The sequence below is a fragment of the Ambystoma mexicanum genome, chromosome 5q, assembly GCF_040938575.1.
Source record: "Ambystoma mexicanum isolate Mex_15411 chromosome 5q, UKY_AmexF1_1, whole genome shotgun sequence".
Taxonomy (NCBI): Eukaryota; Metazoa; Chordata; class Amphibia; order Caudata; family Ambystomatidae; genus Ambystoma; species Ambystoma mexicanum.
The window spans coordinates 568,027,996-568,040,329 of NC_090933.1; positions in this window are offsets into that span (position 1 = coordinate 568,027,996).

A 12,334-nucleotide genomic window follows, 5' to 3' on the forward strand; every position below is an offset into this window, starting at 1 on the left:
GTTCCATTTGTGTTGCATTTAAGCACTATGTACTGTTTGTTTAGAATATGTTACTCACGTGACCCTTCGAGGTCCACAGGGTATGTATTTGTCATTTAACCACAGGATCCAAGACAATGACTTTGGATGTGTATCAAATGTATCTTTTGTTGACTTTTTGTATAAATATGGAGCATCCTGCTGTGATGTACAGAAAACAAAAAATTGAATAACCAGCAAATACTGTGGAATTTGTTCAATTTGTTGTATATCAGAGTGTGTGCCTCAGGTTTCCATGACCCTGTTCACTCCGTCTTATTGAATGCTTCTTTTCTCTGCCATAAATCATTCTCTCCATCTCAGCTAATTTGCACATTTCATTTGTCCATTCCTACACAACTGGGGCCACCATTGACTTCCAACCTCTTAATATTAATTTATTTGCAACTGAAACCCCCCATGAACAAAAATTGTTTTTGGCAGGTATTTAAGTTGTCCAGCAATTCCTCATAGCCAAGTATCAGTGTTTTAAAATCATAGTTTAAGGTCTCACCTAGCACATCATGAATTATTTCACGTATCTTTTTCTAAAAATCATGCACTCTCACACACTCCCACAACATATGCTCTAATGTTCCAATCCTATGTATACATCCCCAGCAGTCATTCAAGTCCAATAGACAACGTTTGTGCAAACGCTCTGGGGTCCAGTAAACTCTGTTAACAAATTTGATTTGTCGTGACCGTTCTCCTAAACTGATTGAACACATTCTAACATTCTTACACATGATCACCCAAAGCTCTGGAGAGATTTCACGTTGTAGTCGTCTACTCCAATCCAGTATTAATGACTCATTCTCTTTGGATCTTGAAACAATTAGTCTGTAATATCTACGTGCCAAACATCCTTCTCCCTTTTTGGTGCTAAAAGATATGGCCTCAAAATCCATCCCGTTCTCTGAATCCACCATACCAATTGCTTTTTTTTAACCGTCTATAGTCAAAAGGTGAGAAATTATGTATTTCCCACTTGTTCCTTCCTTCATTCACCGTGAGCCATTTCCCATCTTTTGCAAGTCCCCAATCCATTTAACCCCACTCAAAAACCTTTCCGCCCAAAATAAACTTTTCCCTTTTTCTTTAATTTTTGGGTTATACCGTATTGAAGCATCTAGGTTCTGAAATGCACTCTCACCTAGTAAACTCAACAGCACATTCCATGAACTCCTTAAACACTCAGTAGTGGGATTAACTTTGCTTCCTGGTTGTCATGATCTCTGCTTCCAAAAGGTCAGGGTTTTCCCAACTCCCTTGGAAGCAGATCCATAACCCAGGTTCCGAGTGCCAACCAGTCCCAATTGGGACCTTTTGGACCCAGTCCTGGCGCCAGTGGCACCAGGCTCATAAATATGCCCAGTCCCAGCGCTGGAAGCGCCGGGCTCATAATGCTTGGGTGGACTTACCTGCAGCAGACCATGCTGCTTACTTGCCTGCCAGTTGAGCCTCTGATCCTCTTCTGTTTGGAACTACTTTTCCTGTTGGGTGGGGCTGGAGCCACTCCCTAGAATTAGAACACTGGAACTCTTCTGGAAGGCAGGAACTCTTTTTACCAGGAACTCTTTTCTTACTTAGGCGTGGCTGTGGAAGGAGACACCTAAGCACTACAGGAGGCTATTTAAACCACACCCGGTGGATGAATCTTGCTTTGCGTTATTCTGCACCCTCTGCAGCAGGACGCTCATCGTGTCTTCTGCATCCAGTCCTGGGACTAAGGAAAAAGGCTTACCATCCTGAATCCAGTCTTCAGCAACACCTATAAAGACAAGAAAGAACAGGTTAGCATTCCGGCATCTGAAAGGCAAAGGTTTACCTACTCTTCGTGCGCTCCGGAGGTCTTCACACTGCATTCCGGCATCTGAAAGGCAAAGGCTTACCTACTCTTCGTGCGCTCCGGAGGTCTTCATACTGCATTCCGGCATCTGAAAGACAAAAGCCTACCAACTCTTTGCACGCTCCGGAGGCCTTCGGCGCTGCATCCGCATCTGAAAGACAAAACAAGGTGCGTTTAAAGACATTGGGGAACTTTAATACTCACGTGCCATTACTCCTTTCCACATCTAATCCAGTGGGTATTCCGGCACCCTGCAGCCGCTCCGGACTCGTACCTGCAAAATAAAAAGACAGTTAGAGCGCATCGTGAAGCAGGCAACAAGCGCTTACTCACGTGCTTCCAGGCGCTTCTATTCATCACACGGGCTCCATCTTCAACTCACTTCAGCCCGTCATCCGCCATCGCCGGAACCCTGCAAAACAAGAGACATCATTACTAAAGACTTTAAAAAGACATTTGAATGACTCGAAACTTACCGTTCGAGCAGTAAACGACGGACAGCAGTCCTCTGAAGTCAAGAGGCCTGCGCTACCTATCCAGTGCAGAAACTGGCTACAGCACCCTGCCCCGAGGCAGATGGAGAGCTCGGCATTCACTTACCTAAGGTGAGAGCGTTAACCTTTGGGGGTCTACAGGAGAGGAGAAGAGGAAAGAGATAGGGACACCCCAATAACCCCAGTTCATTAACCCCATATTTTCTATCTGCAGACATCTTACTCTACACGTCAGGCATACAGTGCACAGAGGTACAGCCCAAAGAGCCAACCGGGTGCTACACATCACCTTTGAAGATACGGTAGTCGCCCAGTCAAGACCGGCGCCTCTGCGAGAATCAGGTGAGCGTTACAGAACGCAAAGCCTACCGCAAAACTCTCGCCCAGGCGCTATGGAAACCTCGGATACTGACCCCCTAGCCCGGTTACTTGGGGAACTAAGGGCAGAAGTGCATGCAACTCGTCAGGAAACGAATGCTCTAAGAAGGGAACTAATTATTTCCAAGGAGAGAACAGACAATCTTGCTAGACAAGTGCTACAGTCACAAGCCGGACAGACCCCGTTACCCGCATCAGGGGCAAATCTTCCTTCAACATCCTCTATGAATCCAGTGCAGATCAACCTACCTGGGAATGTACCTCTGGCTCCGCCCGAGCGATTTTCTGGTGACCCAAAGAGGTTTGCAGTATTTATCAATCAGTGCCGGTTGCACTTCTTATGCCGGCCAGCAGCCTTTCCAACTGATCAAGCTAAAGTAGCTTTTGTACTTTCGTACCTTAGTGGCAATGCGGCAGACTGGTCGATCCCTCTAGTTAATCAAGATGATCCGGTTCTCCATGATTTTCAAGCCTTTCAGTTTAGTATGGAAAAACTGTTTGCAAGACATTCACAGGGGCAGGCCTTGGACAATGAGCTTCTTTCGTTGCGACAGGGTAATCAAGACCTTTTGGCTTATATTGCATCTTTCAATAGACTGATAGTGGAAACTCAATGGCCTGAGGACAAAAGGATTACGCTGTTTTATAGAGGTCTATGTGGAGAGCTCAAAGACGTTTTAGCCCAAGTAGTGAATCCCCCACAAGACTGTTCGGATTACATAGACTTGGTTGTTCAAATAGATCACAGGCTGCAGAACAGGAAGGCCGATCGTTCCAAGTTTGATGCTCGAGTATTTTCCAAACCGCCAACTCCTTCCAAAGGAGTAGACTCCGGGGAACCCATGCAAATAGGGGGTCTGAAAGGTCCTCTAACACAACGGGAGCGGGAAAGGAGGAAACAGTTGCAATTATGCCTATATTGCGGAAACTCAGGGCACTTTCTTCGAGACTGTCCGGTGAAACCTGCCAAGAAGGCAGTAGGAGCTGCAGTTACCAAAGTTACAAACTCTGAGCAGGGAAACGACCTCGCCCGACAAGAATAGAGGTCCTCTTGCCGAGCGTAAAAACCAGTTCCGTGACCTCGCATTTCGTGATACCTATGGTCCTCATTAGCCCTGATAATCCGGATCGATTACATGCAATTGAAGCTTACGTTGACAGCGGTGCCATCAGCAATTATGTGGATCATGAAATGGTTTTGAGGATGAATCTAACTCTTTGTCCCAAGGCTGTAAAGGGCGTCATTACTACGGTGGATGGTACGGAGATAGCCTCCGGGCCAGTAACGCATACCACTCAAGAAGTGACGCTAGTAAGTCAAGATGGACACCATGAGAAGATCGTGTTCGATGTGATCAAGGCCCCTCAGTTTCAGATTATTCTAGGAATACCTTGGTTAGAGAAACACAATCCTCTGATCGATTGGCGAGCAAGAACGGTCCAGTTTCCAGAATGTGTCTCTACTTGTCACCCTCCACCTGGTGTTGCACTGGCCGCAATTTCCTCAGAGACTCCCCAGTTACCTCCCGAATACCTAGAATACCAAGATGTTTTCCGGAAGGATCAGGCTAACTCTCTACCTCCTCATAGGTCTTATGACTGCCAGATAGACCTGATACCTGGATCTACTCCTCCTTGTAGTAGAATTTATGCCCTCACCGAGCCTGAGAACCTTCACCTTCGACAATACCTGGATCAATACCTGGCAAATGGGTTTATTCGTCCTTCCAAGTCCCCTGCTTCTTCAGCTTTGTTCTTCGTTCCAAAAAAGGAAGGAGACCTTAGAACTTGTATCGATTATCGCTCCCTGAACCAGATCACCGTTAAGAATAGATATCCGTTACCTTTGATCCCTGAACTCCTGGACCAAGTCAGAAAAGCATGCATATATACAAAGCTGGATCTTAGAGGAGCTTACCACTTGGTACGAGTAAAAGAGGGCGATGAATGGAAGACGGCCTTCCGCACCAAGTATGGGCTATTTGAATATCAGGTCATGCCCTTCGGACTTTGCAATGCCCCGGCCGCCTTTCAATATTTTATGAACGATGTCCTCAGAGAGCTCATAGATGTATGTGTTGTTGTTTACATTGACGACATCCTCGTTTATTCTTCATCGGAATCTGAACATCGGAAACACGTGAAAATGGTCCTCGAAAGATTGCGTCAACACAAACTTTTCGCTAAGTTGGAAAAATGTGTTTTCAACGTGACTGAAGTTGAATTCTTGGGATTCATATTATCACCTGGCGGAGTGCGTATGGATTCAAAGAAAGTCGATGCAGTTCTCAAATGGCCATCACCATCCTCCGTAAAAGGTGTGCAAAGCATGTTAGGCTTCGCTAACTTTTACCGCAGGTTTATCCCCGAGTTCTCTCGAATAGTCCAGCCCATCACTGCCTTGTTAAAGAAAAACAAATGTTTTGAATGGTCTACCGAGGCGGAACAAGCTTTCCAGGATTTGAAGACTAAATTTATCTCTGCACCAATCTTAAAACACCCTTGCCCCGAACTCCCCTACATCGTGGAAACTGATGCTTCAAGCCTTGCCATGGGGGCAGTTCTATCACAAAAGGACCCGGTAACCAATCAGTTGCATCCCGTGGCATTTTGGTCCCGCAAATTCTCGCCTCCTGAAGTCAATTACACGATTACTGACAAGGAACTTCTGGCTATCAAGTCTGCCTTTAAGGCTTGGCGGCATTATCTGCTGGGGGCCCGACACACCGTTACTGTGATTACGGATCACCGAAACCTGCAATATTTGAAAACCGCAAAAGCCCAATCCTCTAGACAACTCCGTTGGGCATTATTCTTTGCCGAGTTTGACTTCATAATTACCTATCGACCTGGTACAAAGAACGGTAAAGCCGATGCCCTTTCTCGGATGGGAGTGGAAGAACACTTGATCAACCCTAAACCTGTACCAATCATTCCCGAACAAAGAATTCTGGGTGTAATCGCCACAGAATCCATAGAGGAAGTTAAGGATAAAGCCAGGCAACTTGTAACTCCAGCAGATATACAGAATTGGCATCTGCAGGGAAAGGACTTTGCAGCAAAGGACAACTTATTGTATTTCCAAGAACGATTATACCTACCCAGCACAGATTTACAGAAAAAAGTAATCTCTTGTTATCACGACTCATTAATGGAAGGTCATCCCGGTATAGCCAAGACCTCAGAAAAGATCAAGCGCTACTTCTGGTGGCCGTCTTGGAAAAAAGATATCAGAGACTTTATAATGTCCTGTGGAGTATGCGCCCAAAACAAGAGTCAAAAGGAAAGACCAGCAGGCCTCTTACGCCCTATTGACATCCCACCTCGCCCTTGGCATACGCTTTCTATGGACTTCATCACCGATCTACCTCCATGCTCCAGATACAATACGATTCTAGTAATCGTGGACTTATTCTCCAAGATGGCGCATTTCATTCCGCTCAAAGGCTTGCCAACAGCAGCAACTCTGGCCCGAGAATTTCTCAAAAACATCGTCCGACTGCACGGTTTTCCTTCGGTTCTAATTTCGGATCGAGGTAGTCAATTTATTTCTCATTTTTGGCGAAGTTGCTGTCGGTCGGCTCAAATTGATGTGAGACTATCGACCAGTCACCACCCTCAGACCGACGGACAAACCGAGAGGACCAATCAAACTCTGGAACAGTATTTACGCTGCATGCTGCAACAAACTGAAAAAACTTGGAAAGATATCCTTTGGATAGCCGAGTATGCCTACAATAACTCTGTCCATTCGGGAACTGGGAAAACCCCGTTTTTTCTTTTGTACGGCAGTCACCCTCGAACCTCGGAGTTGGATCCCCTCCAAGATCTTGAAACACCAACAGTAGACTACCTGCATTCTACAATCACCCAAGCCTTTAAGGAAGCTGTTTCTCACCTTCAAAGGGCTAAAGAACAATACAAGAAAGGAGCAGATCAACATCGGAAGGAAGCCCCTCACTATCAAGTAGGGGATCAAGTCTGGTTATCCACCAAATATCTATCTCTAAAAGGGCCACGCACATTCAACCCAAGATACCTTGGTCCCTATTCCATCACTACCATAGTAAACCCAGTAGCAGTCAAGTTGGACTTGCCCCCGCACATGAAGATACATCCGGTCTTCCACGTCTCCCTATTAAAACCCGTGCAACCTCAAACCCGACTAACCAAATCTCCAAAACCTATCCTAGTGGATGGAGAACTCGAGTTTGAAGTCAAAAGCATTCTGGACTCCAAGATCTCCAAATCTAAACTATTCTACCTAATTGACTGGAAAGGCTACGGCCCCCAAGAGAGATCCTGGGAACCTGCTGAATATGTCCACGCTCCTCGCCTAATCAAAAGATTTCACCGAACATTTCCTGACAAGCCAAAACCCCCGGAGAAGCCCAGTTTGGGAGGGGCCTTGAGGGGGGGTACTGTCATGATCTCTGCTTCCAAAAGGTCAGGGTTTTCCCAACTCCCTTGGAAGCAGATCCATAACCCAGGTTCCGAGTGCCAACCAGTCCCAATTGGGACCTTTTGGACCCAGTCCTGGCGCCAGTGGCACCAGGCTCATAAATATGCCCAGTCCCAGCGCTGGAAGCGCCGGGCTCATAATGCTTGGGTGGACTTACCTGCAGCAGACCATGCTGCTTACTTGCCTGCCAGTTGAGCCTCTGATCCTCTTCTGTTTGGAACTACTTTTCCTGTTGGGTGGGGCTGGAGCCACTCCCTAGAATTAGAACACTGGAACTCTTCTGGAAGGCAGGAACTCTTTTTACCAGGAACTCTTTTCTTACTTAGGCGTGGCTGTGGAAGGAGACACCTAAGCACTACAGGAGGCTATTTAAACCACACCCGGTGGATGAATCTTGCTTTGCGTTATTCTGCACCCTCTGCAGCAGGACGCTCATCGTGTCTTCTGCATCCAGTCCTGGGCCTAAGGAAAAAGGCTTACCATCCTGAATCCAGTCTTCAGCAACACCTATAAAGACAAGAAAGAACAGGTTAGCATTCCGGCATCTGAAAGGCAAAGGCTTACCTACTCTTCGTGCGCTCCGGAGGTCTTCACACTGCATTCCGGCATCTGAAAGGCAAAGGCTTACCTACTCTTCGTGCGCTCCGGAGGTCTTCATACTGCATTCCGGCATCTGAAAGACAAAAGCCTACCAACTCTTTGCACGCTCCGGAGGCCTTCGGCGCTGCATCCGCATCTGAAAGACAAAACAAGGTGCGTTTAAAGACATTGGGGAACTTTAATACTCACTTGCCATTACTCCTTTCCACATCTAATTCAGTGGGTATTCCGGCACCCTGCAGCCGCTCCGGACTCGTACCTGCAAAATAAAAAGACAGTTAGAGCGCATCGTGAAGCAGGCAACAAGCGCTTACTCACGTGCTTCCAGGCGCTTCTATTCATCACACGGGCTCCATCTTCAACTCACTTCAGCCCGTCATCCGCCATCGTCGGAATCCTGCAAATCAAGAGACATCATTACTAAAGACTTTAAAAAGACATTTGAATGACTCGAAACTTACCGTTCGTGCAGTAAACGACGGACAGCAGTCCTCTGAAGTCAAGAGGCCCGCGCTACCTATCCAGTGCAGAAACTGGCTACAGCACCCTGCCCCGAGGCAGATGGAGAGCTCGGCATTCACTTACCTAAGGTGAGAGCGTTAACCTTTGGGGGTCTACAGGAGAGGAGAAGAGGAAAGAGATAGGGACACCCCAATAACCCCAGTTCATTAACCCCATATTTTCTATCTGCAGACATCTTACTCTACACGTCAGGCATACAGTGCACAGAGGTCCAGCCCAAAGAGCCAACCGGGTGCTACACATCACCTTTGAAGATACGGTAGTCGCCCAGTCAAGACCGGCGCCTCTGCGAGAATCAGGTGAGCGTTACACTGGTTTTGATGTAGTTGACAAAGTTAACAGTTGAATGGTGTCCACTACAGAGTGTAATTAGCTTTCTGACTTTGAGAACATTCAGACATGTAATTGCTCATTTGACTATAGCTGGTAAGACAGCTATAGTCAAATGAGCAATTATGTATGGACCTAAGTTGGATGTGTTGGATTGGTTGAAAATGTTTGAATATAATCATGGGCTCCAGGACATCACAGGGAATGAGCTACTTCCTTGGTTGTTCTCTAGGCTCTCGACTGTTGCAACTGACGTGGTAATGGAGTTGGGGGAGGTGGATAAGAAGGATTATGAGTGTGTGAAGCTAGCTTTAATAGCTAGATTTGGGAAGACCCCTTCTCAGTACCTTAAGAGGTTTAGGACCCTCAAAAAGCATGATGGTACCCCTTGGGCTACCTGGGTGAGTGAAAGTTTGAAAAACTTAGAGGGATGGGTTAAGGGTTACAAGGTGAACACTTATGAGGGAATGAGAAATCTTGTAATGTTGGAGTCAATTTATGATGCCTGCTCTCCTGAGCTCAGACAGCACTTGGCTGATTCAAAGGAATTAGATCCTAGGAAGCTAGCTAAGGCTGCTGACTTGTGGGTTGCCAACAGGGCTACTCACAAGGATTCAGGGGTCAATCAGAAAAAGGATGAGGGAAAGCAGCCACAAAAAGGGAACCAAGAGATTTCTAATACCTCCCAAACCAAAGAGGGCCCCAAACAACAAAATAACCAGGGTAAGCCCCAGGGTAAACCACAACAGGCTAGTGTACCTTCTGGTCACAAACCAGAAGGAGGTCAGGCCAAGCCACCCTTCCAGAGAGCATTTGGATCATGCTATCTCTGTGGGGCAACTGACCACATCAAAGGAGATCCCAGATGTAAGGGTAAACCTACAGGGATCAGCACAGTCTCCTTAGCCTGAGGAGGAAGTCCAGATGGCTAGTGCTCACTTTGAAGTCTCTGCTGAAGAACCTTTGGGTTTTCAAGCAAGTGTAACAGTAGAGTCCATGGGTCTGGTTAGTGATCAGAATAGGAGTGTGTACAACTCCATACCAGAAAACTCTAAAGTTTATTATATGGACAGTGTTCTTGTCAATGGCCAGGATACTCCTGCCAGGCGAGACTCTGGGGCCAGCAGAACAGTAGTGGATGAAAGCTTTTTCAGGCCTGAGGATGTTGCTAAGGCACCCAAAGATCCCACTAAGATGTCTGGAGGCCCTGTCCAAATGGTTCCAATTCTACCAGCCCTCATTCAGTGTAATGACATGACAGTGTTGATTCCTGTCAGTGTTCAGACTGAGGTGCCTGGGAGAGTCCTGTTGGGGAATGATCTAAGAACCTTAAGGAACCACTCTAATCCTGTGGGAACCTCTACTGAGACCCCCACTACAAGCCCTGGTGTTGGTAAATTGACCTCTAACCCAGGCAAATTTCAGGCTAAAATGTTAGGGAAATGGGAGTCCCAACCAAGCTTCATCATTGTTCCCCCAGTTATAGAGTCTGTGACTCCCCCTGCTTCTGAGGAAGAGGTGGATAGACCTACTGGAACCCTAACTAGGCCTAAGAGAACTGGTAATTCTCAGTGCTGGTGGAAAACCAGAAAAGAAAAGTCTAAGGCCAAAAACATTCAGACTGTTGGACCTTCCACTGAAGACTCCAACCCAATTCCTAGTCTTAAGGGGGAAACTCCTAAAGTAGGTAAAGGTAGATCTAAGAGGAAGGAGAAGCATGTACCTTGCTTATCTCCATCCCCTCCAACCAAGAGGCCTAAAACCCAACCTTCTCCCAACAGAGAGGTGATGAGGACCTCTGGAGGCCCCTCTAGATCTAAGGGAATCCTTTATAAGGACCCCTTAAAAAAGCCTAACACAGGTTGAGAAGTTGTACCAACTTCTGAGGGACTGGTCAACCAGATCCCCTATAACTTTAAAAAGACTGATGTTCCTCAAAGGGTTTGTAGGTCATATAGCTTACAAAGGAAATCCTTTGATTTGACCATAGAACATAGGTCAGGGTGTCACCACCAAAATGCTGATGGTCTATCTAGGATGTATGTCATCGACTAGAGGTATGAGATTCATCCAGGCGTGGATTAAATCCTCCTGTCCCTTAGTCTGGGGGGGGCGAGTGTTAGGGAGAATTCTCTCTTTAGGCTGAATTTCCTAACCTAGTGAGTCCCCCAGCAGCTTTGCTGGATTTCTGGAGTTTGTTTTTTTCTCCTGCCAAGAGTCAGACTCTTTTCCTCACACTCTTGGACATGATTTGAGGGGTTCCTCTGACTGTTAATCTGTTTTATGGGCTATGGGGTCTGTTACTCCATAGGGTCTCATGTGTTTTTACTATGTGTGTTACACAGCACCCTCAGTGCATTGACACAGGGGTGTCATAGTGACACCCCACCATAGACTCCATACCCTGGGACTGACTACTGTCTCCCAGGGCATGTCAAGTCACCATTGGCTTTACTAGTCCCAAATTATGAACAGAAACCAGTACAAACCATCATATTGTGGACGTACTGGTCGGGGCAATTCGATTGCCCCGGGGTCTGTTATTCGAGGGGGCACATCTCCATCCCCCCTGATCGAGTTTTGGCTGGTGGCAGTGGATGCTACTTTTTATATTCGACCGCAAATATATCTCTATGGGATTTTCCCATTGTTCGAGGCTACCAACTTTAATTATTTAATTCCTATAGCCTCGAACATACCGCTGGGGTATTTATTTAATATTAATTCACTGGTTGGTATTTTTTGCCAGAACTCGATTCTAAAATGGCGTTTGTGTTCTCTTCTGTGACTCCAACCCAAGCCGAGCCCTTTGTTCCACATTTTGGCGGGCTTCTCCACAGAAGCCTCCAAAAGTGGTGCCACTCTGTCAGGGTACCACAGGGGGTGTGGGAGGGGGTTTAGGCACCCTGGACTGAGTTGCCGTGCCAACTCAAGTCGCACTCTTGTGTGATTGGCCCAAGTGGTGAGCTGGCCGGCTCACCACTCAGCATGTTTGATTGACAGCTATGCTGAATGAATGGGGGTTTCTTGCATAAAAGCAGGGCTTTTGGGACTGGAACTTCAGAAGTTGCCACAGGACCTGAGAATCCGAAGAGGGAGAAGCTGAGCCGCCCTGCAAGAACGACACCACCAGTGGAGCCCTGCTGAACTGTCTCACCATTTCCCGACGACAGAGGAGATCTTCTTGCCGGAGAGTCTCTTCCCCTTGAGCTGGTGGGGACAACCAGTTTGCTTTCTTTTTCGCCTACCAGGACGTCTAGTGGTCGAATTGCCCGTGCAAAGCACTCCGGCAACCGGATAGCCACTTACCACTGAACCGCGAAAGAAAGGACCGCTCCTTTGAATCGAGAAACTCTGCGGCTGGTTTCTTCCCTGGCAGCAAAACGACCTCCTGCTTTCCTCCCCGACGAGATCTTCTCTTCTACCGGACGAAGCACTGACTCGCAACTGCTGCCAGGAAGAACTGCCCCCGCTGGAGTGTTCTCACCATTTCAAGGTACTGTGTCCGCCTGGCCTCCCTTTCTATAGATTGCTACAAGGTGACAGTAAATCCTTAACCTTCTAGACTGGGCTGGCCGCTTGACCATCTAACTGGTCCCTTTCTTTTGGTCCAACTTCTTTATGAACCTTTTCGAGACTTTTGTGCACTTTTCAACAGTGTGACCTTGGACACATTTC